At 41.0% G+C, this 27,759-nt stretch overlaps 1 protein-coding gene across 3 annotated transcripts in view; it reads left to right on the top strand.

Moving 5' to 3' along the window:
- Window positions 1-27,759, top strand: part of NCKAP5 (NCK associated protein 5) — a 1,134,964-nt gene that overhangs the window by 60,190 nt on the left and 1,047,015 nt on the right. The window contains exon 1 of one of the 3 annotated variants that reach the window (XM_079924726.1): window positions 14,767-15,531. The exons of 1 other annotated variant lie outside the window; for it this stretch is intronic. The gene's annotated coding sequence lies outside the window, so the exon portion shown is untranslated. Of the gene's footprint in view, window positions 1-14,766; window positions 15,532-17,064; window positions 17,133-27,759 lie in introns of those variants that run through there. One more of the 3 variants, XM_079924723.1, reaches the window with a different exon arrangement.

Below are 27,759 nucleotides of genomic sequence, written 5' to 3'. Positions count from 1 at the left end.
ACTTATATGTGGAATCTAAAATATGACACAAGTGAACTTATTTACAAAACTGAAACAGACTCAGAGATATAGAGAACAGACTTGTGGTCACCAAGGGAGGGGGGTGGGGAAGGGATGGATTGGGAGTTTGGGATTAGTAAATGCAAGCTGTTATATATAGGATGGATAAACAACAAGGTCCAACTGTATAGAACAGGAAACTATATTCAATATCCTGTAATAAACCATAATGGAAAAGAATATGAAAAAAAAAAAGAAGGTAAGACAGTTCCTTTTACTCATCCCTGTATGACTAAGGGGAAGAGAAAGTTGTCCAACATTTGGCTTTCTCAGATACTTCCCCCTATAACACAACTGATAATGAAATTTCTGAATCACATGAAATGAAGATTCAGAGGGTTATTTGCTTCCTGTAATACAATGTAGGCACCATAAGATCAGGGAATTTTATCTATTTTATTCCCTGCTACATCCCCAATACCTGAAACATCTTCATTTCTCCTACCCCCATACAGACACACACTCTCATACACACAAGCAAGCTCTATATATTGGTTTGCTTGGGATAGGCTCTGTTGCAGTAATAAACAACAAAGCTTCTCATTTATATGCAAGGTCGGTGTAGTTCACTAGAGGAGCTCTGCTCATGGTGTTACCAAGGGACCCAGGCTGATGGAGACTTCATCTCAACCTGTGCTTCTCAGGCACCATGGCAGAGGTAAATCAGCTTTTAAAGGCTTCGACCCAAAGTGACCTAACACTTTCACTCACATTTCTTTGGACAAAGCAAGTCACGTGGACATGCCAAACCTCAGGAGGGCAGGAGAGTGAGACCATATCATGCATCCAGAAGGAAGAAAAGGAGAAATATCTGGTGAACCACACTAACGACTACCAGGACTAAAGAAAGCTGATGAATCAAGTTCTATGGAAACATACATGAGAGAATAATTACTTTTCCTAAAGAGGGGAAAAGATACAACTTTCAACACACTTCCAAATGTGGACCTGTTCAAAGAAATCGGAATTGTTTTTTACATAGACTCATTAATTTCTTTTTTTTAAAATAAATTTATTTATTTATTTAATTTTGGCTGGGGTCTTCGTTGCCGCACGCGGGCTTTCTCTAGTTGTGGTGTGCGGGATTCTCATTGTGGTGGCTTCTCTTGTTGCGGAGCACGGGCTCTAGGCGTGTGGGCTTCAGTAGTTGTGGTGAGCAGGCTCAGTAGTTGTGGCTCGCGGGCTCTAGAGTGCAGGCTCAGTAGTTGTGGCGCACGGGCTTAGTTGCTCTGCGGCATGTGGGATCTTCCCAGACCAGGGCTCGAACCCGTGTCCCTTGCATTGGCAGGCGGATTCTTAACCACTGCATCACCAGGGAAGTCCTTAATTTCTTAATGCAAGAAAATATTCTCCACTTCTGAAATAAATCATATATTTCTCTGCTCTTTTTCTCATTTTATTCTCCCCGAATGGAATGTTCCCCTTCCTCATTTCTTCAGGCATTTGATGGATTCTTGTGATATCAGTATGGAGATGTGGGCTGGAGCCTGAAATGTTAGGTAGATTCATAGCTGATGAATGATTTGAGGTTGTTTGGATGAAGATCTTCAGTAGTCTGCCAAGGCTTTCTCTCTCCTTTGACAATTTTTATCATGGATCTGGATTAAGACATGGAAGGCATAATATACCATATTTTCAGATGACATGACATTGGCGGGGGTGGGGGGAGAGGCTAAGTCATGTTGGCTGAAAAGAATCAGAATCCAAAAAGATGTTGTAACAGAAATATGGGGAAAACTACAGGATGAAATTAACAATAGGCAAATGAAATCTTTACTTCCAAGTAAAAAAAAGAACAATTACATAAATACATATTTACATATCTCTTTGTTCCAATACAGAGGTATGGTAATCTTTGAAAATATATGGAATTAAATCAGGTCATCTAAATTAAAAGTAGATGAGATAGAATAAAGAAAACAAAAGTTGGGGCAAAGAAGGAGTCAAGAAAGGAGGTTAAAATTCCCTATCATGATGATGTACGAGGTATGGGAAAATGTATAAAAACAGGATTGATAGATACAGTGTTCAAGATGCCTGCGGACAAAACAGCATTCGACATGACTCAGGATGGAGTCAGGACAGGGCTGACAAGAAGAGGTCAGCTTATGTGTCAATTCTGATTGATTGGAAAGTGGATTCTTGGAGCAGTGTGTGAGGAGGGCTTCTGAGACTGGGTCTAGCAGGAACAGAATTGGTCATATAGCAGTCCTTAGTGGAAATGGGGTGGGACAGCATTTGTATTGGGTATTTGGCAATCCCAGGCCAAATGCCTCCATTTGGTGCTAGAAAATGTATACAATTAGGGAGACAGATGTCAAAGCAAAATGGTCAGGAGTGAGGAAAATAGTTAGGGGTTAGTTAAGTGGTAGGTCCAGTGGCGGGCTCATTCAACACCAATGCCAACTCTCTCTCAGTGCATGGAAACTACTTGGGCCACGTATTACAGGACCTGAAGTCTCCTTCATAAATATGGAGGGATTTTGGTGGATGCTAGGATGTATTGGAAACATTTGGCTTGGGAAAGGCAGACCCTGATATGCAAGTCTTCCACTTTGGAATTCCTTGCACCATCAGGGAGTATTTATTACATTGTCTTCTGCTTCCATTTTCCATCCTGGAGTCCCTGGTCCCCCATCTATGCTATCACAGGTGTTGTTCAAGACAGAGCGGGGATGGTCTTTTCTGATAATTGCCAAGTCACAGCTCCCTACTTTCCACCTGCAACCATCACCCCAGGAGTGCAAAAGAGGGAAAGTTTCCTGTACTGTGAGTTCTGAGTTTAATTTACACAAGTTCTGGGAAGGTGGTTTCTGTCCCCAAAATGGAGAACTTGGAGAGAGATTTACATGGAGTAGATAGCATAGGATGAAGGTGTACCAATTAGCTTTTGCTACATAAGATGTCACCAAAATCCAATATCTTAATAACTTTTCTTATTTCTCAAGATTCTGTGGGTTGGCTGGCCATTTCTTCTGGTCAGCTGATTTCTGCTGTCTGCTGGTGGCTTTACTGTGGCTGAATAGGCTACGACCAACTCTCTCGCCTATCTCGTTGTTGGCTTTATATCATTTGGGTGAGAAATGGCCATGCAATGTTCCCAAGAGCAAGAGAGAGCACGTCTCAATGCACAAGCACTTTGCAACTCTTTGCTTGTATCCCATTTACTGTTGTACCATTGGCCAAAGCAAGTCATGATGACTACACCTGAATCCAAGAGATAAGTATGTATTCTCTACCATTGGATTCAAGAGGGGCGATATTGATTCCCCCACTCCCCTTTAAAAGGACCTGCTAAGTCACATTGCAGAGAGGTGCGTGTATAGGTATGGGAGGTCTTTGGGGCCGTTTTTGCAGCCTGCCACAGAAGAGGGCACCTGCTTATCCACGTTGAGCAGCCAAATCAATCCTTTGAGATTGTCCTCCCATCCCTGTGTTTTAAAACTGGAACTGGAATCCCACTGTCCCATCGGAACACTTTCAAAGATGTTGGAAATTTGGTCCTCAACATGCAACTTTAAAATGACCTTTAAAAATACAACCCATTGGTAATTTGAGTTTTACCTGTCTTGTTGGCTGAAGTGGAGTTGCAGAAATGGGCTAGTGCCTTTCTTAAAAAAAAAAAAAAAAATTCTGTATTCTGATGGTAAGAATTCCTTTCTGAGGTAGACACAGCTGATGACCTCCTGGCTTGAGTTTGAAGTTTGCCCTGTTTCATTTTGGGCTGGTTGTAGTCAGCACTGCTATCTTCATGGTAGAGCCAAGTGATTATTTATATTCCTCTTGGATCATTCTTTATATACCATTAGCAATGACACGCTAAGCACAAGAGACTGAATATTTACATCCAAAATTCTGAAGTGAATATTCTCTCTTTGGCAGATACAATTGCTCAGGGCTGTAAGGCCCAGTAATAAAGAACCATAAGTCATTTACGGATTGTGTGTTGCTGCAGCAATGGCTTTCAAGAAACTGAAGCTCGAAATCTCCCTGCTTCTCACTCGCTCCGTGTCTGAGTGTGACTGAGGGGTGCTTGGGTGTTGCTTGTTAAAGAGACCTGGAAGATGATGAAGAAAACTTTTTTTGATTTTTCCTAATGGCTAACCCCTCAGAGTTGTTTTTATACATGGAGTATCGTTCTAACGTACAGCATGGCAGGATCAAGGGTGTAACGCAAAAAGTGTTTCTTGGGTATTTAGGGAGATTCTGAACTTGAGGTTGCTCTGATGATCCAGGGAGCAAAGGCATGTTCCTCGGCCTCAGTCAGCTTATATACTAATCAGGATGTAAGAGAGGAGCATACATAATTGTAACAGTGGACAGAATGTTCTGAGTCCCAAAAAGAATGCAAAGAAGGGCATATAGTTCAAAGGAAGGAAGGAGCAATATTGTTCCACTTACATTCATAGCAATGATGACATGGCATTTAATCATTGATTTTCTTGTCCCCTTGAAGGCAGAAGCTAAGGCTTCCCTGGGTTTTATCATCTCTATTGCCTTTCAAAGTGCCTGCACCCAGTAGAATAGATGTTGATGAATGTATGCAAAATGAAGAAATGGATGAATGCATTGATTCTCTTAGAAGGAGGAAGGAGAGCTTTGGGTATGTGCAAAAATTTGCAAGGTGCCTAGAAGAACTGGCAGACACCAGTGGATTTGGGAGAGAAAGCATTTGTGGTGGAGAGCACAGACTGAGCAAAGATTTGGAACGGGGAACATATAAGACATCTAGGAGAAAAAATAATCCAGTTTGGCTGCAGTGTGGAGGGTACATTTAATCCTAGACCTTCCTGGGTAGAACTGAGGTGTGCATAAAGCCATGAAATGTGCCTGTTTGCTCCTTTCCTCTTCTGCCTAAGGAATAAGCATTAACCCATCCATTCTGTCCTTGATTTCAACTGCAGATTTGGGCAGAGTAAGGCAGAGCAGTAACAGGGAGAAGAAGAGGCAGCAATGACATCAATAGTTCCTGAGCCCCTAGGCAGCGACCACCATCATCATCATAATAATGGCAACAATGGCTCCAAACTTATGAGCTCACACTAGTTTTCAGGCACTGTGCTAACTACGTACCATGACCATCTTATTTCATTCTTCCAATAGACCTAATTCTTGCTTTGACAAAGAAAGCAACACTTCTACATGAGATATTTGAATATATAAGGTAGTCACATTTTTTTTTAAAGCCTAATTTTATCTTCCCTTTATAGTCCCCAGTAACTTTCATATATTACTTGTTCTTTTTAAATTCATACTGATAGCAATATATTACTTTTTAATGATAGAAAGGAGGCAGTTCAGCACAGTGGCTAAGAACATGGACTCTGCAGTTTTACTATCTAGATTAAAATTCTCGCTTTGGCACTTTCTGTGTCTGTGACTGTGGCCAGGAAACGTATCCTCTCTGTACCTCAGTTTCCTAATCTGTAAAGTGTACATAATAATAGAAGAACCTACTTCATAGCATTGTTATGAGAATTAAATGAATGAATTGTTATTTGCAAAAGGCTTAAGGAGCACGCTATAACTGCTGGCTATTATAACTGTTACAATGTCCGTTTTACAAATGGGGAAACCAAGACACAGCAAGGCTAAGAAATTTGCCCTGCACCACAGTTAGCAAGCAGTGGGACCCAGCACTGACTTCAGGGTACCACCTCTATGCCATGAAGGAATCAACCCTCTCATGGGTCTTTGATTGTCCACGAGAGTTGCATCTTCGGGTTAGTCTCAGTGGTCTAACCCAAGCAAATAATCTTAATAATAGAACTTTCTGTTTCTTTCTGTTGGAAGAGATTTTAAGCTGACTGCTAATACTAGAAAGGGCACCAACCTCTGCTCTGCACAGTGCTATTGATTGCTTTCTCTCCACATGTCACGGTAGTCAGGGATTCAAAGAAGTACATGGCAACACTGCTTAGCTCAAAGAGTTTACAACCAATTATAAATAAACAGATGAAATGTATTCATGAGAAAATCCCAGCATCAGGCATGTTTTGCTACTATTTGCCACTTATCATAGACAAAGAGAAAGCAATCCCTATTTCACTATGGGCTGAAGTGATTGCGAATGGAGACTTCTTTGGGGAGATAGCAGTTACCTTGTGTTTTGGAAGATTCAGCCGAGAAGAATAATATCCCTGTGACACAGGTAGATGTGGAAGGGGATGGTGTGTGTGTATGTGGTGTGTAGAGGACATGCTCAAAGTGTTGCAGGAAGAATGTGCAGAGCAGGTCGGAGGACAAGTGAGATGGTGGGCAGATTGGGGTGAGGAACCAAAACAAGGAAACAAACTGTAGCCTGCGGACCAATCTATAAGTTGAAAGGAAGTATGAAATTGTGGTTGTAGGTCTGAATGAACCCCACTGCTTCATCTGACACTTCAGAGCACAGGTACTTTAATATTTCAATCTTGCTTTTTTTTTTTTCCCTAAATGAGTATAATTTTTACACAGGTTAACTGAACCAGGAACTTTACAATGTTTGGGACAAAAGCTTTATATTTTTTATCTCCCCATTGTTCATTACCAAGGAGTCCATCAATATAAAATCAGAATGTGGGGCTTCCCTGGTGGCGCAGCGGTTGACAGTTTGCCTGCTGATGCAGGGGACGCGGGTTCGTGCCCTGGTCTGGGAAGATCCCACATGCCACGGAGCGGCTAGGCCCGTGAGCTGTGGCCGCTGAGCCTGCGCGTCTGGATCCTGTGCTCCGCAGTGAGAGAGGCCACAACAGTGAGAGGCCCGCGTACCGCAAAAAAAAAAAAGGAAAATCAGAATGTGTATTTGGTCAGTGTTCTTCTAAAGGCGAAGAATAAAGGAACCCTAGAAGAATATCCTCAACCCTAGAAGAATATCCTCTAATTACTATTGCACTATTTTGATCTTAAGCTTTGAAGTAAATGGTTTCTCTTCTGTTCATTTATGGATTTCGTCTTTGAAAGTTTTTGTGTTCCCATATATCACGATTTTGCACACATCTTGCCAGATCTCTCTACTTGATTGCTATTATAAATTTTACCTTCTTTTCTTACATGGTTAAGCTAATTTTTTGAGTTAAAACACATGAATAAGTAATAAATAATTACATTATTGATCTCTTCTAGACGTCTTTGCTGGATATGAAACTGCCATTTCCTAAACTTTGCATATTTGTGTAGTAAAAAATTAGCTCTAGCTTTACTGAGCTTGTATTAAAACTTTTTGTGATGACATTCCCCCGTCTTCTTTCCTTAAATGCCTTTCCTATAATTTAATGAAAAAAGGACAAAAGTAGAATGGAGGGAAGACATTTAAGAATGGCAATGGGGAGGATAAGAAAAATGCTCTTGAAATACAGTGACTATGAGAGATTAACTTTTTCAAGCACAACCATACTTATAACAGTTATTGTTTTTTGCTGCTTTTTAAAACATAGGATATAATTTCTCCTTGAAATGATTCTTAAGGCTATTAAGTAATTATAGGTGCCCTTATCATTAAGCCATTTTAAAGGCTTATCACACTGGTTAAGTCTAGTGAGCAAACTGGTTTGTGAGCCCATGTGTTGTCTGGTTTCTTCCAAATGTGATTGGAATTCAGTAACACTCAGTTTGGAAGTCCTATAGAACAATTCCATGATGTTATTTACCATTACAGGTATTTACCATCACAAGGCCTTTCTTAGCAACTGATTTTGCTTATGCAGCTAATGTCATTAGGGGCCTCAATGCATGATTATAATATCTTTAAGTCCAGAGTACTTGAGGTTTGTAAGAATGCCACGGTTGTCTTCATGTTAGTAGCTTTAGCCCAGGTACGACAATGGAAGAGAAGAGGAATTACCATGAATTAGGGTCCACTGATAAACCGGACATTTTCACATTTTATGGTCTATGTAGTCCTTACAAAGTCATATTGTCATCCCTCCTTTGAGATGAATGAAGACTCTGAGACTCAGAGAGGTTAAGTCACCTACCCAAGGACACACAGGTAGTCAGTGGCAGAGCAGAGGTTGACCTTAGGTGAGTCTAACTGTGAGGACTACCATCTTTCCAGGGGGACCTGTTGCCTCTGCCTGAATAGAAGGAATTTCTTTTTATAAGAAAGAAGTATGTAATGCAGAGATGGGTTTGGGCATCTGGTCAACCTGGAAACAAGGCTTGAGAGAAGCTGAAGTCCAGAATCTTTCCCTTCTCTTCTCCTCCTCCATGTGTGGCCACCTCCAGGTCTATCCTTTTCCTTCACCTAAGCCCTGGTCTCTGGGGAGGATTAACATGATAGTGAATAGCCAAGGTAAATTCCTTAGGCAACAAATACCTACGAGAAAATTGATAATTCCAAGACAACAAACACCAGTTTGTTTTTGAAGGTACTGAGCCTTGGCAGAAAAATGTCAGTTTGCACAGCATGCTATAGGAAAACGTCTTTCTGGGCAAAATAAAAACAAAAGCAAAATTTAAAACTATAAAACCGGGCATCTGTATAGACCTACGTGGGGGGATGCGGAAAAAGACACCCCTGACTGTTGAAGAAAGTAGAAGACCAGGCAGGGCAATAAAGTGAGGCCAGATGAAGCCGGGCTCTGTGCGTAACTGCTCTACCCCTAAAGGCCACCAGGAGGGGCAGGATGGGCAGTGGTTTAGGAATGAGATTGCCTTGTTTGAATCACAGCTTCCCCACTTCCATCATTTCAAGTGAAGACAACTGTGTCTCAGTTCTTCCACCTGTGACGTGGGAACAACAATGGCATCTCCCTGTGCAGAACTATACTACGGGAGTATAGTACATATTGGGTTGGCCAAAAAGTTGGTGCGGCTTTTTTCCGTAAGGCGGTATGGAAAATCCCAAACGAACTTTTTGGGCAACCCAATACTTGGAATGAGACCTGTGACATAGAAAGCACTATGGGTCGATTGGCTCTCAAACATGCTATTGAACTGCCTTCTCATATAATCAGTCAATGAAACCCTGAAAGATACAATATCTCATTGTGACCCTACATGTGAAAAAAATTACCCCCCAAAATGCCTTTCTAGACCCCCTAGCAATGATTTTTGCTTCCCGCTCACTACTCTGATGAATTCTTCAATGGGCAAGCTAGAATGGAAATTGACAGTATATATTTGTTTGCAGTACCCACCGTCACACGTGGTCCAGCGTCTGTGGCTTACCAAAATACTGGTGGATTGTTGGTTCACCCTTCCTCTTCCGACAGTTCTTTCAGTATTAGTGCTTTAATGGTGCAGTCTGTGAAGACAAATACAATTCAGCGTATTTCTCTCTCCTCCCTCACTGTCTCTCCCTCCCCGCTATAAATCGTTATCTCTTCACTGGATAAACAACATCTGAATTCCCCGGTGCCCAACAGCTCAAAGGTTGTCTCATCCAGCTCTGAATCTGGAGTCTGGTGTCTGAATGGCCAGCAAGATTTATTTTCCCTAGTGGCGGGAGCCGATCTATTTTCCCAAGGCAAACCCCCATTCAACACAGGAATAAATACCCGGAGCGGAATCATTTGCATAAAATAAGGGAATCCCATCAATAAACCCCATCTATTTTGTTATCTGAGAGCTGGCCCCGTGCTAGCCCTGCCCATCAGCAGACGGCCCTTCTGACCTTTCTGACTTCACCTCACAAGCAGCCTAGCTACTCCAATCAATGTCGTGGCTTCACACCCAGGAGCTTTGATGCCCTTACGCACTGGACTTGGGATAAGGAGGCCCCATTAGAGGCCCTGCCTCCACCAGCTTGAGCTTCCTGCTTGCTTCTTATTGTTTTGTTCACAGTTGGCAGGCAGGGTGGTTTCAGGAGAGCATAAGGAAAGCTGGGTTTACATCTTGGCTTTGCTGATTTGGGGCGGTGACAATGTGAGCAAAAGTTTTAACACATTTGAGCTTCAGTTCATGAATCTGTAAAATGAAGGTAAATAACTATTTATCTGATAGCATTTTGTGAGGCAATGGAAGTTGTGTTTAGCATAATACCTGCCACCTAGCAGGTGCTGGTCGAATGTTTCCTACCTTGTTTTTCTCCTTCCTGTCCTCCTTTTCCCCTCCCTTCCTTCTTTTTTTTCCTCCCTCCCTTCTCTTTCTTCCTCACATACAATTTTCAGTTTGCCTGGGGCTTCTTGTGTGCTTTTAAGTGATAGCTTGTGGGGTAATCGTCACTTTCAGGGCCTGAGATATGGCTCCTGAAGCCTGTACACCAACCTAAGCCTGGCCCAGCAGCTTTCAGCCTCCCTTCCCAGCCACGGGGCCCTCCCCAGCAGAGTGTCATTCGCCCCGGTCTCTAGGTCTGGTCTTTCTCCCAAACTTAATGATCAATTTACCTCACCCCTAAGACTACTCTTATCTCTTCAGCAAAGTTGCCAGCAAGCAGTGAAGTTTGGTGTGTTCAGTAGATGCTCAAAAAAATGCTTGATAAATTGGACCTACGATAGCCAAGCTACAGGAGCTCATGGAGTATGAGATACAGATTCTGGGCACCAGGTGTTTTGGAATCATGTTCATTGACTATATCAAGAAGCCTGGTTTCTGGAAAGACAGCTTTGTGTCAGGTTAAGGCTCTAGAATCATATTGTCTCTTCTTGGTGTCCTGCGACAAATTTCTTAATCTCTCCAACTTGAATTTTCCCATCTGCTAAGAGGTGACAGTAAGGTGGTTTGTGAGTAAATAAGAAATGGCCTCCAAAACACTTAGCGGAGTGGGTTGCATCGTAGGAGAAACAAACAATGGCTAGTCCTGAGATAGTTTGAAAAACACCTGTTATGGGCTGAATTGTGCCCCCCAAATGTATATATTGAAGTCTTAATCCCTTCTACCTCAGATGGTGACTGTAGTTAGGTATAGAGTTTTTAAAGAGGTGATTAAGTTAAAATGAGGCAATTAGAGTGAGCCCTAATCCAGTATGACTTGTGTCCTTATAAGAAGAGGAGATTAGAACACAGATACCTACAGAGAAAACACCATGGGAAGGCACAGGGAGAAGACAGCCATCTGCAAGCCAAGGAGAGGGGGCGTCTCAGAAGAAACCAACGCTGCCGACAGCTTGATCTTGGACTTTTAGCTTCCAGAACTGTGCGAAGATAAATTTCTATTATTTAAGCCCCCCAGTCTGTGGTATGTCGTTATAGCATCCCTAGTGCCACCCCATGACAGGACTGTTTCCCCCCAGCCTTGTGATCCTGAGGAGAACCCCATACTCAGCCTGGACTCCATCAATGATGATATGATTGAATTTAACAGACTGAATGTTTTGTTCTGCCCTTTCCTCCTGGGTTTTCACTCCCAGTGAGTTACATCCCCAAGCCATAGGCTGGCCATGTTTCAGACCAAGTTCCTGCTTTGTATGTGGAAGCCCCTTTTGAGCAACTTTTAAACAGCAGTATCTTAATCCACTTGCTGTTTGCCTTGATTTGCCCCTTTATTTCCTGATGAACCAAGGGACCTGAGCTTTGATTGTGTTTTCAACCATTTGGCCATCTGCCTTGTGTGAGTTTTCTGGTTTGCCAGAAATGTGGACCTAAGTGCTCCGTCTGTGTTCTTGGACTCTGACCTACTGCCCATCTGACCTAGGTTTGTCATGTGGGCCCTGAGTACTTTCCAAGCTTCAGTGGCTCCAGTGCCTCTATAATTGAGGAATGGGAAGAGCGTGGACATTCTAACATTAATCTGGGTGGCGGGTGTAGCTAGTATAGCTGTGTCATGCTACCCATGGACACATGAGGAAATTGAGGCCCATTCAGGGCCAGCGCCTGCAAAGTGATCACGCATTTGGTTTGTTTCTCTGTAGCACCAAGACCTTCCTCTTCCTGCAGAGAACCTTTCACTTTGCCTTCCTGGCTCTGACCCTTGACTTTTCTATGACCTCCACAACCTGCCAGATCATTCTAATAATTGTTCTGCATTCCCAAAACATAGTTACTTGCTTTGTGTCCATGTCCCAACATAGGCCTCTACATGGCTCCATAAAGATCAGCTATAGTCTAAGGAATCTCTGACCTTGAAGACTATACCTCAGAGTGTGGATAAAGAAGGGCAGCAGGAGCTGACCAACTCTGGAAAGGAGTTCAAACAGATTTGCTTTGCTATTCTTCGGACACTGAGCTTTTCAAACCTGCCTCTAGTAGTAAGATTATCAGGATACATACTAAAGCTCTATAAATGGCAGAGAGGAATTTATGTCACGAGATCTAAAAATTCCTAGGTGACCGTGTTCTATGATGACTATGCCATGTGTCTTGTGTGAGATCAGATTTCTTTATAGACGCAGCACAGTCAGTGCATGAAAGTGGTTCATAGGAGGAAGGCAAGGAGTTAGAATGTGAGCACTTGAAATCAATCTGGAGGCAGACTAGATCCAGGAAAAGCAGACTAGATCCAGGAAAATATCTAGGAGTCAGTGGGAGAGTCAGAATGGGGAACCACTTGGGCGGTCCAACATAGGAACAGGCATAGCAAAAGGAAGTGTATGATTTAGACACATTGTTTTATGGACTTTCTGGGAAGTCATGAATTGTTTCTTGTCTCAGTAATCCTTTTTTAAAAAAATAATAGTTTGGACCAGTTGCTCTCTAAATTCTATTCTGTTTCTCCAACACTAATCTGTTTTATTTGTTAAGTGCCAGTGTCAGAGCACATTAGCAGTACAGCTAACAAGATGTAAGATACCAGCAATATTAAGTATTTGACATCTGAAACCAAATTCTTTTCTAGAAAAAAAATTCTTTTTGTGTGGTTTTTGCTAAGGCTTAGAGCAGGCCAAAATCCAGGTGTAAAGGCTGGTCTTGGAAAATAGACCTTTGAGAGCAGAAAGTGACCCATGGGTACTCATTTCACATCTCTAGTAACTTATGAGCTATTTGGCCTCATGGCAGTGGGTCAGCAGTGACTTTGAGGCTTTGGCACTGAATTTGACTTGGTCAAACTATGAATAAAGGCTCCAGGAGAATTTCAAAATACATGATGGAGGACTTCCCTGGTGGCTTAGCGGTTAAGAATCTGCCTGGCAATGCAGGAGACACGGGTTTGAACCCTGGTCCAGGAGGATCCAACACGCTGCAGAGCAACTAAGCCCATGCGCCACAACTACTGAGCCTGCACTCTAAAGCCCACGAGCCACAACTACTGAGCCCACGCACCACATCTACTGAATCCCGTGCACTCTAGCGCCTGTGCTCTGCAACAAAAGAAGCCACCGCAGTGAGAAGCCCACACACCACAACAAAGAGTAGCCCCCACTCACCGCAACTAGAGAAAGCCCGCATGCAGCAATGAAGACCCAACTGAGACAAAAAAAAAAAAAAAAAAAAAAAATAGATGAGGGCTACACATGGAGTTTTCTGCCCATAGAATGACACAGTGGAGGGGCTGACTATATGGGAAACAAATAAAATCTCTCTGAACCAGTACCGTGAAGTGTGATCACACAACAAACCGTGAACCATCAGTTCAGGGCGAACTAGTTAGAACCTCCCAGATCACTCTCACTGCCCTGTGTTTACTGGAGAGATTCTTCTTTCTAGATCACCCTCCTCAATCCTCGCAGTTGCTTCAAAATCTAAGTTAGAACACTGGGCAAGACAAAAGTGGGTTGTCACCTATACCCTCAGTATAATATTCCCAGCACTTTTCAACTTCGACTGTGTGTTGAATCAGATTTATGCTGTCTTTCTCAGGAGCAGGTACATAATTTGTGGAGCCCAAGGCAAAATGAAAATACAGTGTTCCTGGTTCAAAAGTGAAGGAATTCAAGATGATGCCAGCACAGGATTAATCCAAGCACAGGTCTCTTTTAAGCACTGGGGTCCGTGCAGTTGTACAGGCTGGATGTCTATGGAGTCAACACTCATCCTGTCTTCCAGTCTTCTGTTCCTGGAAAGAAGCCTGTTCACGTAGGGTGCTGGTTTTCATCTCTGAGCTGTTGGACCAATGCACCCAAGCAACTTACGTACACCATTCTTTCTCTTGTACTGCCTTGTTGGGAACCACAGACAATTTTACTGAAGTGAGGAAAAGCCAGCAGAACAAATTTGACAATGTTTTCTGGCTCACATTTTCCATGGAGAGGCACCCTCAGGGTGCCAAGATCTTCCTACATATTCTGACTCTAAACCAGGGGTTCTTAATGAGGGATGAACATCAGGATTACTTGAGATGATTCTTCAAAATATACTTCTCAGGGATTCTAAATCTGTCAACGCAATCCACATAGGGTATTGAAAAGGCTTCTGAGCAAAATATTGGTAAAGAACTACTTGAAAATGATTCCGTTTATTTGGTATTTTTGAGGCATATATGCATATATATCCATGTATTCCCCCTACCCCCTTGATGTTAGAATCTGTTGAAGCTGACAGTATTTTGTTTTTTTTTCAGAGTGCCTTATCCTTCACTTTGGCTTATAGATTCTGGGTGGTGATGATTATCCACTTTGACTCAGAGCAAACTTATTTGTGACTGGCTTTAGTGGAGGCCAAAAATTAATTATTGCAACCAACCAAGAAAAAAATAAAAGAAACGAGGAAATGCCACAAGTATTGGCAATATTTACTGCAGCATATGGCTAATGTGTAAAGAGGTAACAGAACGATGTATCTCAGGGGATCATTGAAAAGGAAAATTACTTAAATTAACTTCTCAGGCAAACCAAATTATGCATCATGCGCCCTCCTGTAATGCTATACAAAGTCAATGTTTGTGAAGAGTAGAACCGGGGGCTATCAATCAAGCCTTTCATAGGAATGGTTGTGTCTGCAGGGATTTTTTTTTTTCTCCTTTGCATTTCTGGCTTTTAGATGAATGAAGAATTTTTTCTCAGCAAATTATTAATTACTTCTTCTTGCCTATCGAATTGAGTTCACTGTAGTGCTGTAGGAGTCAATGGTATTCAAACTGCAGCTTTTGATGAAGTAATCGGCTGCTTCTGGGGCCTCTTTCAGCTGCCCTGGGCGTGCTTCACATGTAAACGACTGCCAAATGGATTCTTTCGACATTCCAGCCAATTAAAATACATTTAAAGTGCAGCTGGTGTAGAGGCAAGCCGGGCGATTGTGCAGAGAACTTCAGGGCAGAGAGACAGAAAACAAACTTTGGGGAACCCAGCTCGGGCAGCCCAGCCAGGGATAGCGGGGCAGTGGAGAAAGTCCCTTAAAGAGGCTATCTTTAGCTCCCGTCAGCAGCAAAGATGACACTTTGAGCACCACCTTAAAAGACACAAAAGAGGGAAGTATGTTTGTTAGGGTGTCAGTTTTCTCCCCTTGCCTCTTGAAACTCTGTGTTGGCTGGTTGCCCAACGTGGTGCTGCATACACAGAACACAGCGGTGTTTGTTAAACCCGGGCTGGGGAAGCCAGTGATTAAAACTCTTGAAGGAAGATTGGAAAACCCCAGGAACTCTCCTCAGTAGCCTTAGAACATTGACCGAATGAAACAGAAAGCACTGAGTGGGCTAAAGTGAAAACGTTCACCGTCCCTGTCTGCTATGCCTTTTCGGTAAGGACAGAATTTTCTTTTCTCTGTCTTTTTTTGTTTTTTCTCTAATGTTTCTGTCGGTGTGGAGGCGAGAGAGAGCTTCCAATATGCTAAGTAAGTGCTCTGCTTCAGACCTCTGATTTGCAGAGTGTAGGGTTTGCCTGTGATTTTTCTGGAGGGCTCGAGGGCGTTGCAATGTGTAAATAGACACAGGGCATCACCCAGCATGCACGTGGAGTCTGCCAGTGTTTTTCCAGAATTCAGAAGGATACAGTTTTCAAGGTTTGCCTCTGCTGCTCTGTCTCTGTGTTCGCTGCCTGTGTCCAAGTGTCCTGAGGTTGATTACAAATACAGTAGATTCCTCCTTTGAACCAACAGGTGTGCTGTACATGCTTGTTTCGTTTTTAGTCTTATCATCAATGCTGTCAGGTCCATTCTGCTGCCAGCCCCTCACCTATGCATGCAAAAAGTGTTTTCTTCCTCCTGGGTTAATATTCAGTCAGACACAAGCATTCTGTTTTACTCAAGCAAATCCCAAATGTTTGGAAATGCCTTGCTTTATCTTGACTCTCTTGGAGAAGCTGCTAACTTGGGAATTTGTTGTGAATCACTCTTGTCTTATAGTGGAAGGAGGCAGCTGCAGTTGCCCTGTCTCTGTGGTTCTGCAAGCTCGGTAAATACCCAGCTCTGTGGGTTGGACTCCGAGGCCCATCTTCAATTCCTGAATGTTCAGGAAGAGCATGGCTGAGCAGGGGTATTGATTCCTACCCATCATTTGTGTGTCAATGAAAGACACACAAAGTTGCTGACTGTTTCTGATCTTAGCTTGTCACGGTCGGCCCTTTTTGGCTTCAGATTTGTTCATTGCCAACAAAGAATCTTGCACATTTCACGGTGAAGGATCGCGTTGCAGTGTCCTGAACTCGGTTCAGTGCTCTTTATTAATTTTTAATGTGCCAGTAGCTCTGAGGCTTTGCCAAGCTGAGACTTTCCAAAACTCTTTGGGCTACCTACTGCCAAGGTAAACGGTGGTAGGTCCAGAAGGGATATTTTAAGGAGACTTGCAAGAGCAAAGTTTTACCTGTTAAGTTTGTCGTGAGTCAACGAAAGAAATCTTAAATAAAAGAGATTTCAGAAAGAGCTGCCTCAGCTATGCCCTCCGTGTGAGAGACCTGCTGTGGGGTTCTGTGTCCTCACACACACAGTGGTCTGTGTCCCGTGTGCAGAGAGGATAAGGCGTTCTACTGTATTGGTGTTAAGGGGGGTTTATGAAGTAGGTGCTCTATGAATGGAGACATGTGAATACAGAAGGCCTTCCTGCCCGTGGCAGTGTCTGAGCCCAGAGGCAAACGAGCCTACACATGCGGTGGCTGCGTGTCTAATACAACCATTTCAGACACACCAAGTGAGCTGGCCATGGACAGTGTTCACAGGAGTCCCTGTGGACAGATATGTAACTTTTTACAGAAGAAAAATGGCGTGGTATACCTCAGAAAAGTGGGCCCTGGAGGTGACCTCAGGACTCAGATGACAATGGAAACCTACTTGTGATGGACCAGGTCCTGGAGAATGGAAGACTGTAGCCTCGTAGGGCTGTCAGTTGCTCACCAGCCTACTGCAAGGTCAGTGGTGTCATCATCATTCCTCGGGGATGCAGGTAAGAGTCAAATGGACCCTGCCTGTAAACACAAGTCCTGTAGGCAGAGACTTCATCTGTCAGGTGGCTGTGAGGAGAGCACTGAATTAGAGAGGAGCTTCAAGGTTCTTGCTGATTTAGAGTCAATGAGGTGAAGACTTTACACACACATAGGCAGTGATAAGAATGGGGCAAGAATGAAGGAAGCCCTCAATTAAGTGGGTTTTGTTGCCTTTAGAGTCAAGCCCAGTCTCCTTCCTGTGGCCTAGAACAGGGTTGACAAATGAGGCATCGCAGGCTAAATCTGATCACCACAATTTTTTATAAATAAAGTTTTATTGGAATGCAGCCATACCTCTTTGCTGACAGCTGGTCCACAGCTGCTTTTGTGCTTTCACAACAGAGCTGAGTAGTTGCCACAGAGACCCTATGGTTCTGCAAAGCCTGAAACATTTAGTATCTGGAGCTTTACAGAAACAGTGTGAAAGGCTACACATGGGAAACAATGCTTCTGAAACTATCTCACAGATCGGATTTTTTTTTTTTTTAATTTCCAGTCTGGTTTGGACTGATAGGTTTATTAAATGTGATAAAAAAACATTGCTTGAATGTTGGGGTAATACCAAATTGCCACAACATTTCTAAACATTTACACTTAAGTTTGGTACTTATCATGGATCCTTAGCCGTTTGCAGACCGGTGCCAGGCCATGGACCACACTTTGAGAAGCTGTCATCCCTGCTAAATTTTCTAGTCTCGCCTTGTGCCATTTGTCCCAAATCTCCAATCATGCTACTGTTCTTTCTGAGGATTGGATGCATTAAATTCTTTTCCACATTTGGGCCAGTACTACTGCTGTTTGCTGGACCTGGAACTTTCTACATCTTTTCTTAGCTCCTTCTTTCCATGAGGGCTCTGCTTTGGTTCACTTCGTCAAGGAGACCTTTTGGCCACTCCATCTGAAAAATTGTCCCTCATCTTACATCACTCTTCCTTTATAGCACTTATGACCATCAATGCTTGTGTTGTTTATTTACTTATCTTCCCCTTATTTGTTTTCCTGTATTGGTCTGGATTCAGTAACAATCCATTTCTGCTTGTGCAGAAAGGGATTTCATATTGGTTTTGGGTGGCATATGAAATCTTGTACGAGTCAGGGAGCAGACAGAGTTCCTGAGACAACGCTCAGAACAGCACAACAGAATTGACCACTGCACCTCTGTCACTATACAAAGCTAGGATTCAGGAAGTTGACGCCAGCATTGTTAGCTCCAGGACCACACTACCTCTGCAGTCGTCTCCTCCACCAAAATGAGCATTTCTGTTTCTTGGAACACATGAAGCTAGGGATAGGATACTGGGATCTTTGCTAAAGAGATTGCAGAATACCCCAAACCTCTGGCAGGAACAGCAGAAATATAGCATCTACCTCATTATCTTCACTCTGATTTTCAAATCCCACTGAGTGGAGGGCAGTCTTCTAGGTGAAATCTGAATCACTGTAGAACTTGAGCTATGAGAGGATCAGGGAAATGCCACCTTAGGATTTTTAGTCTTTAATGCTGGAATGGAGTCACCAGAACCTGCCTCTGTCCCCTGTTGGAATGTAACCTCCATGAGGGTTGGGACCCTGTCTGCCCATCCATCACCCTGCACCCATGCTAAATTAATGCCTGATATGTGTAACATGCCCAGTAAATGTTGATCATAAGAATGCATGCATGAATGAATGAATGACATGTCCCCCAGAAGTCTGTGATTTGTATAGGAGGGTAGCAGGTGGCACACCTGAGGGAGATGCATGAATATGAGTCAGCCTGGGAAATGTCTTTGGTGGGAGATGGAAGACTACCCATAAGGGATAGTCTCACTTTTGAAACATATCTTGTTTTTCAAAGTTGGAACATATTCATGTATAATAGCTGCAGTTAGTCTGCTCAGGGCTGGGATTAATATTATAAAATATATATATATTTTATATATATAATATATATATATTTATATATAATATAAAATTTATTAATATTAATAAATGACTAATATGCCATTTACTGAGGACTTATTATGAGCCATATGCTACACTAAGTCCTATATATGCATTAGCTCATTTAATCTGCAAAAAGTCCCAATGAAGTAGGCATTATTTCCATTTACAGAGAGGAAACAGAGGCTTTGAATGGAAAAGTGACTTCCCAAGTCACAGAGAGGTAGAGTTGGATTTTATCCCATGACTTCTGAAACTTAAGTTTGTACCCTTTACCTCTAGTTATAACCCTGCATATAATTTATCTTTCTGGTTGTTGTCTCTTCACCTCAGCCTCCCCTGTTTTGTTTCCATCCTAGTGGCTGGTTAATCTATTGCATTATCTACTTTGTGCCTTAGCAAGGTAACTCCAGTCATCAGGACTGAGATATCAGTATGGGTCCTTGGTTATCATTGCTGAATATCAGCAATGAATCTGTGGGTCTATAGATGTGAATATAAAAGGGGTAGGAGAGAACTACATATACAGTGATTAAGGTATCAAAAATCGCTCTTAAGACAAAAATCCTAGAGGGTAGAATATTTCTAACTGGAAAAACTTCCAGCCTCATGGTATATGTGATAAAAAAAATTTCAAGTCTTTGTCTTCTGTTTGGTTGAAGTTCTACTCACATCATCTTTATCAAACCCGTGATGTTTGGTAATAATTGTGCTTGTCATTTCATAACAGACAATAAGTTGAAAATTATTTTTACATTCAAAATATTAAAGGACTCAGAGAAACTGCTGAAGAAAGTCATTCTGCCAAGGGGTGGGATATCTAACAAAGATTACCTGACAACAATGTCTATGATGAGATAAACCACTTGAAGGCCTGACCCTAGTGCCTATAAAAATGCTAAGGGGAAATAGGAATACTTCTGGAATGGTGGAGTAAAGACCTCTGAACATCTACTCTTCCATAAAAGCAGGGAGAACAGTGACAAAAATCATCAAAATCAACATTTTTCAAAGTTTGGAAATTAAACGTAGGCTTATGATGATCTGAGGACCATTTATTCAGGAAAAAAAACTAACCAAAACAAAAAAACCCTGAATCTCAGTAAGAACAGTGTGCTTTGTGTCATTTAGCTTGCTCTGTTCCTATTCACCCTTTTGCAGCTCTGAGGAAACCTTAAAAACTAACCGTTTTGCCATCACAGTAGTTGTGATAACAGTACCCTAGTGGCCGCTGGAGAGGAAAAGACCTGTTTGGAGCTCTACAGAGAGCCTTATTCCCAGAGAATTGTCATGATTTGACCTGTCTGGTAGCTGCTTGGGAACTCCCATTTGCAGCTCTTGTCTTTATTTGACCTGATTCAGCACTCACTCAGTGCATAGAACTTTTCTCCTGGGACACTCGTCAAAAACAGTCACAGCAACTGTTTTAACATTGCAGCTGCCTGAGGCAGCAATAAGAGTTGGGGCAAACAGGATGATAATCAAAAATTTCTAAATAAAAAGCTGGGGAATGATGTGTCCATTGGGTCTTTGAAATGCTCACATATTCCTGGAAATATAAAAGTCATGTACATGTGCAGAGGCATGCACATTCTCAGGAAAGACCTGAGAAATCTTCCATCTCTCACCAATGGCTGACCTTGAGTCTCTGCACAAGCAGGGAGTGAAAGTTAAGGAAGAATTGTAAACAGCAGGCAAATTGAAGGTGTGTCCCACTATACACAGAAATCCCCTCAGCAAAGGCTGGAACTTATTGGTTGAGGGCATTATATAAAAAAAAAAAGTCTGCCCAGCCATTAGCTGGCCACTAAGCTAACAACACGTGACAAAGAATACAGACTCTACAGAATAAGGTTAGAAAAGTCACTAACATATAGCAAGAACAATTACAGCAACAACAAACAGCAACAACAACAAACCGTGGTTGCGGGAGAGAGATGATTTCCAGAGTTGCTGAGTTATATTATTTTAAATGTCCACTTTTCAAAAAAACCTATAAGACATGCAAAGAGTCTGGAAAGTATGTTCTATTCACAGGGGGGAAAAGACAGTCAATAGAAATTATCTCTGAGGAAGCCCAGATATGGGACTTACTAGACAAAGACTTTAAATCAGTGACCATACATATGTTCAAAGAACTAAAGGAAATCATTTCTAAAGGAACAAAAAGATATATGAGAACAATACCTCACCAAACAGAGAATATCAATAAAGAGATAAAAATTATAAAAAGATACCAAATAGAAATTTTGGAGCTGATACGTACAATAACTAAAATAAAAGTTTCACTACTGGGTTCAACAGCAGGTTTAAGTAGACAGAAGAAAGAATCAGAAAATTTGAAGATAGGTCAAATGAGATTATTCAATCTGAAAACAGGAAGAAAAATTAGCAGAACCTCAGAGACCTGTGGGACACCATCAGATGTACCAACATACACATAACGGGTGTCTGAGAAGGAAAGGAGAGACAGAAAGGGACAGAAAGAATATCTGAAGAAATAATGACTGAAAACTTTCCCTATCTGATGAGATATGGGAATTTATATATCCAAGAATCTCAGTGAATTCCAAGTAGGGTAAACTCAGAGGTTCACTCTGAGACATATTATAGTCAAATTGTCAAAGAACAGAGAGAATCTTGAAAGCAGCAAGAGAAAATGCCTTGTTATGTATAAGGGAGTCTCAGTTATATTAATAGCCAATTTCTCATAAGAAACTATGGAGGCCAGAAAGAAGTGGGATGATATATTCAAAGTACTGAAAGAAAAATACTGTCAACTGCGAATTCTATACCCAGAAAAATTATTCTTCAAAAATAAGGAGAAATTAAGACATTACCAGATTGAAAACTGAGAGAATTTATCACTAGCAGGACTTTCCTTCCGTAAATTACTAAAGGGAGTCCTTCAGCCTGAAATAAAAGAGAACTAGACAGTAACTTGAATCCACACTCAAAAAGATAAAGTGCACTGGTAAAACATAAAAGACAGTTTACACATATTATTTTTATAACTCCTTTTTTTCCTCCCGCATGATTTAAAAGACAGTTGCAAGCTATAAGCATAAAGCTATGTTGATGAGCTTATAATATATAAAGATGTAATGTGTATTACAATAAAAGGACGAAGGAAAGTAGCTCTAGAGGAGCAAATTTTTTGTACACAAATGTTCTTAGCAGCGTTATGCATAATTACCAAAAAGTAGAAAGGACCCAAATGTCTGTTAACTGATAAATAAACAAAATGTGGTATATATATACAATGGAATATTATCAAGCCATATAAAGGAATTAAATACTGATGCATGCTACAACATGGATGAACCTTGAAAACATTATGCTAAATGGAAGAAAACAGATACAAAAGGCCATGTGCTATATGATTCCTTTTATATGAAATGTTCAAAATAAGCAAATCTATAGAGACAGAAAGTAGATTAGTGGTTGTTAGGGGCTAGGAAAAAGGGACATTGGAGACTGGTAATTGGCATAGTGTTTCTTTGGAGGATAATAAAATGTTCTGGAATTAGATATTGGTGATGGTCGCACATCTCTATGAATATACTAAAAATGCAATTGTGCTCTTTAAAGAAAAATAATTTTATTGTATAGTACTATATCTCAATAAATATGTTATTTTAAAAAAATACTAAGGGGAAAACCAGAGTAACTGGACACCTCAGAGTCAGGTCCACCTTACCAATTTTTGAGCATGAGGAGAGAGTGCAAATAGAGGTCCACATGTCATAAGTTAACTATTTTAAAATTATGAGTCAAGCAAACACTAACTTAAATATGTTCTATTCTCCCACTTTGACAAATATACATTCGTCCCAAAACAACTTTGTACCATTGGCTATGGGAAGTCAGTAAGAGCTTTAAGAAGGACAGTCATGTGATTATATATTATCATTTTGGATACAGCCTGTTGGCAGTCCTTTCCCCGTGTGAGTAGAAGAGAGTCTGGGGATTGCAGTTGCTGAACTAAAGCGGTGGTCATACCAGGAACCGGGAAGGACTCAGTCCAGTGTCATAGCTATGGAGAGGTGTGACAGATACAACGGAGATTCTAAAAGCTGGATCAGCAGAAATGGATGTGGAAGGGAAAGGAGGGAGGAGAGAAAAGAGAAGGAGAGGCCAGTTGACCTTTAGAGCTTCAGTGACTCAGGCTGGTGATGTTAAAGAGGAAAAAGACGAAACAGGTTTTGATGGGAGTGGAGGAGTCTTGCAAGCTGGGCTTTGGGTAGGTGAGGCTGGGCTATCTGTGGGACTTCAGGTGGAAACGGCCAATTAGCATTTAGAAGCAGGTGTCTGTAGCCTAGAAATGAGGCTTGAGTTAATAGAATGATTTAGAAGTCATCAAATTGTCAAAAATCTCAGGAGGGAGTAAGATTTCATAAGAGTAAGAATCAAATGGAAAGAGACACAACAGAGCAGTACAATTAATAATCAGAGTCTGAAATGTTTACTAAAACAAATGACAAATATAATACCATTTGCAGGAACTTTCATGTTGTATAGCAGAATCTCAATCACATGGCAAGCTTGGTGCTGTTGATTAGAAAATGGTGATTATGATTTGATCCATAACTAGTAGCAGTTGGGAAGAACAACCAAAATCAGTTGAATCATATATGGAAAAACATATAACTGAATTTTTAATTTACATATAACAGAGCTTCTATATAAAAAATATATAACTAAAAATATGTGTATAACTGGCTGCGGTTTGTTAGGACTGTTTTTGTGTGATCACCTGTGCTTGAAAGAAGGAAAACAGGCTGTTAATTGCCTTAACTGGATGATGATGATTCTCTTTAATGTTATTACAGGATTTTTAAACCTTGAAAGTACTTCAGAACCATTAGTTAGACATTTCTTATCAGCTCTCTGTACTAGACATTACTGTGCTGTCTGTATTCTTGATGCCACTGCCATTCCTTCTCATGCTGCAATTTATGACCAGCTATGTGATTGCAGTTCATCGGGAAAAGCCCTTAGAACCAAGAACCCACTTAGTTTTTGTTTATATTTAATTTTTAAAATTTTTTCCACTTAGTTTTTGTTTATTGAAATAGCATTGATTTGAGTTTGGTGTTGCAAGGTTTTTTTGTTTGTTTAATTACTGAATGAGTAAAATTTGCATGTTTTCAATGGCTTAAGCTGTTGTCTGAAACACCCTTCTGTACTACTTTGATTGACAAAACCCAGGGCTATGACTACTTCTTGTCACCCAGGCCTAGACTCAGGAGTCACTGTTTTCAGATCATCAGCAGGAAATGGCCCAGCATTTGGGAATGTGCTCTTGTTTCCTTGGTTTCACTGGGATTTAGCATTTCTAAGAGAAGCAGATATTTGCACAATCAGTATCAATAATTGGACTTGGTGGAATATGAGAAGGTAAGAAGTTAAATGTATTAATAAGGTTTTTAATCTTAAATTAGCAGCAGTCACTCATTTTCAAAGAGTCATGAAGGAGCTAGTTTTGCGGAAAACTTTAAAGGAGATAAAGATTGCATGCCTCTCCATTTCTGTTCTACCAAAGTTTTCAGATCCTCCTCTTCTGTCCTGGCTTCCAGAAATACTATAGCAGGATTGACTGTCTCCTCGCTCTGTGACTTGTATGTCATGCTCTTTTATGTCTTTATCTCTCTGCATCCTGTTTTATTACTCTGATTGGATATAAAATGGGTTGCTATGAGGTAGGCTATCTCATAATCTGATAGTGGAGGTGTAAATAGGTGTGGCTTTTATGGAAAGCATTTTAGCAATATGTGTTAGAGTCTCTTAATCAATTCTATTTTACCTTAATCTATTCTGTTTTAATTTAACCTGTTCAAAGGAGATAACGTGTGATACATACAAATATCTACTTACAAAACTATTCATTACTATATTAATGCTAAAATGAAGAAAACAACTACCCATCAATAGAATTGTCATATAGATTACGGACTGGTGAGAGCTCTTATAAATCAATAAGAAAAAGATTACTATCCCAATAGAAAATGGTTAAAGGAAATGAAATGCAGTTTTCCAAGGAGAAGTATAAATCACCAAGAAGCATTTGAACAGATGTTCAATCTCATTATAAATTAACAGGATACAAATGAAAATAATGAGATATTATTACACTACCTATTATTAGCAACAATTAAACCATCCTCATTGATGAAGAAGTAGAAATCGGGCATTCTCATTTATCTAGGTGGGAATGTAATTAGGACGAATTTGGGGAAAGGAGCAATTTGGGTGGGAGAGAGCATAATTAGGACTCAGCGATACACTGCTAAAAATGTTATCTTAAATAATCACTAAGTCTACAAAGATTATGTATAGGATATTTATTACACTAACACTTAAGCTAGTGAAAACTGAATAATCCAAAGCCATTGGTAGGTGATTGCTAAATAAATTGTAGTACAACCACACAATGGAACACCATGCAGCCATTAAATACTAATATAGATCTGGTAGATAGGAATGATGCCTATGAGATAGTAAGTGGCAAATGTAAGCTAAAAATAAGTGTGTATTATAAACTCATTTTTAAAAAATATGTCTTTATCCACATGTATGCGTCTGCATACAAACAAAAGTTTGAAAGCACTTCCACTAAAATGAGAAGATAAGTTTTACTTTATTGTACATTTTTGTATTGCTGTAATTTGGTTTCAATTCACGTATATTAATACCATAATCAGTAAAATGCAGCTTCACCATTGTAATCAAAGAAGTAAAATGTTACAACCATAAGATGAAATATTGTATAGAAATTTAAAACAGGAATTTTGAAAAATAGTCAGTTAAATGATGCTAAATAAAAAATAATTACAGAGAGAAAAGACCAGAAGGAAATGCATCAAATGTTAACAGTATTATCTGTAATAAATATTTATAAGAATTAAAGCCGTAACCAAGTTATTTGTAATAAATATCTATTAATTTCATATTCAGAGAAAATGTTTCGAAACAATTTAAAACAGTTATTTGTATTGTGACCAAGTTCTCTGTAGTCCCACTTTTTTAGGTGCCACACATCAGAATGCCATAGTTATGCCTACACTCACATAAAAAAGTAAATGTTGTACATAACAGATGTATGTCATAAGCCAGTTAAAAAATTCTTGTATTTGGAAACTTCTATAATAGTGAACACTGTAGACACTGGGGCAGACAGATTTTTAGTTTTGGGGTCTTCTGGAGAATTAGGGAGAAGGGTCATATACACACGAAACACTTCGGCATATTTAGTGGACAATCCACAGAGTTGGGTAAATGGTAAAAACAAATTAGGAAGCACGTTATTATACTATTTGCTATTTCAGATAGAGAATTTGGAAAATTGGGTAAGATGTATTTTTCACCAACCCATCCAAAGTACTTTAATAATTAATCCCCCATGCCCTGCCAAATTATCTTAAATTGGTTTACTCCTATGAACTTTCTTTAGTGTCGTTACCTTCTTAGAACATCTTTCACAACAATCCTGTGAGGCAGGCAGGGCAAATATTTACAGTTCACTGCTAAGAAATGAGCTTCAGAGAGGTTAAAAACATTGCTCAAGAGAAGTGAGGAGCTGGGATCTGAACCCACATTTTTCTGATGATACAAGTTAATTCCAGTTATTACTGGGAATTGAGTCTGGGTTTACTGACTCCAAATCTAGTTATACCATACCATTCTATCCTTCTCCCGGAAGTTTAAGATGCCTAGGATTGAATCCTGATCTGTCTTTTAACAAGGCACCAGTGAGCAAAAGGAAAGGAGAATCCCAGGTAGAGGAAAGATTGTGGTAAGGCATATGCAAAGGGAAGGGGTTTGGAGGTGGGAGAGAGGTAGGTAGAGCCTCAGACCCGATGTCTTCAAAGGCTATACAGGTGATATAAATAATGGAAGCCTGCCAGGATTAAGAAATACAAAATCATGGATCTCATTGTGGTAGAGATGGCAGAGTGCGTGAGGAAGTGGGTGATTCGGAGAGCATGTCCTGTGAATGGCTGAAGGATGTAGTTGTTACACAGCACCAGCAATTGTCACCAAAAAGGAGCTAGCTCTGTATTTTAATTTTTTTTAATTATTTAAAAGCTGGAAATCTGATTTTTAGGTAAAATCTTCCCATTTTTTTTTTTTTTTTTTTTTTTTTTGCGGTACACGGGCCTCTCACTGTTGTGGCCTCTCCCATTGCGGGGCACAGGCTCCGGACGCGCAGGCTCAGCGGCCATGGCTCGCGGGCCCAGCCGCTCCACGGCATGCGGGATCTTCCCGGACCGGGGCACGAACCCGTGTCCCCTGCATCGGCAGGCGGACTCTCAACCAATGCGCCACCAGGGAAGCCCAAAATCTTCCCATTTTTAAATGCTAGCATTAATTTTAAAAAAGGGCCCGGGAAGATCCCGCATGCCGTGGAGCGGCTGGGCCCGCGAGCCATGGCCGCTGAGCCTACGCATCTGGGGCCTGTGCTCCGCAGCGGGAGAGGCCACAAGGCCTGCGTACGGCAAAAAAAAAAAAAAAAAAAAAAAAAAAAAAATTTCTGTAGGCCAACTAAAATATATCTGAAGGCCATCAAAGCCCCTCAAGTTGCTGGTCTGTGATGTCTGGGACATTTTCTGTCTATGGATATACTAGA

This window comes from Stenella coeruleoalba (assembly GCF_951394435.1).
Source record: "Stenella coeruleoalba genome assembly, chromosome: 6".
In the NCBI taxonomy this organism is placed as follows: Eukaryota; Metazoa; Chordata; class Mammalia; order Artiodactyla; family Delphinidae; genus Stenella; species Stenella coeruleoalba.
The sequence above is the reverse complement of the archived record's forward strand: the minus strand, read 5'-3'. Positions and strand labels throughout refer to the sequence as shown.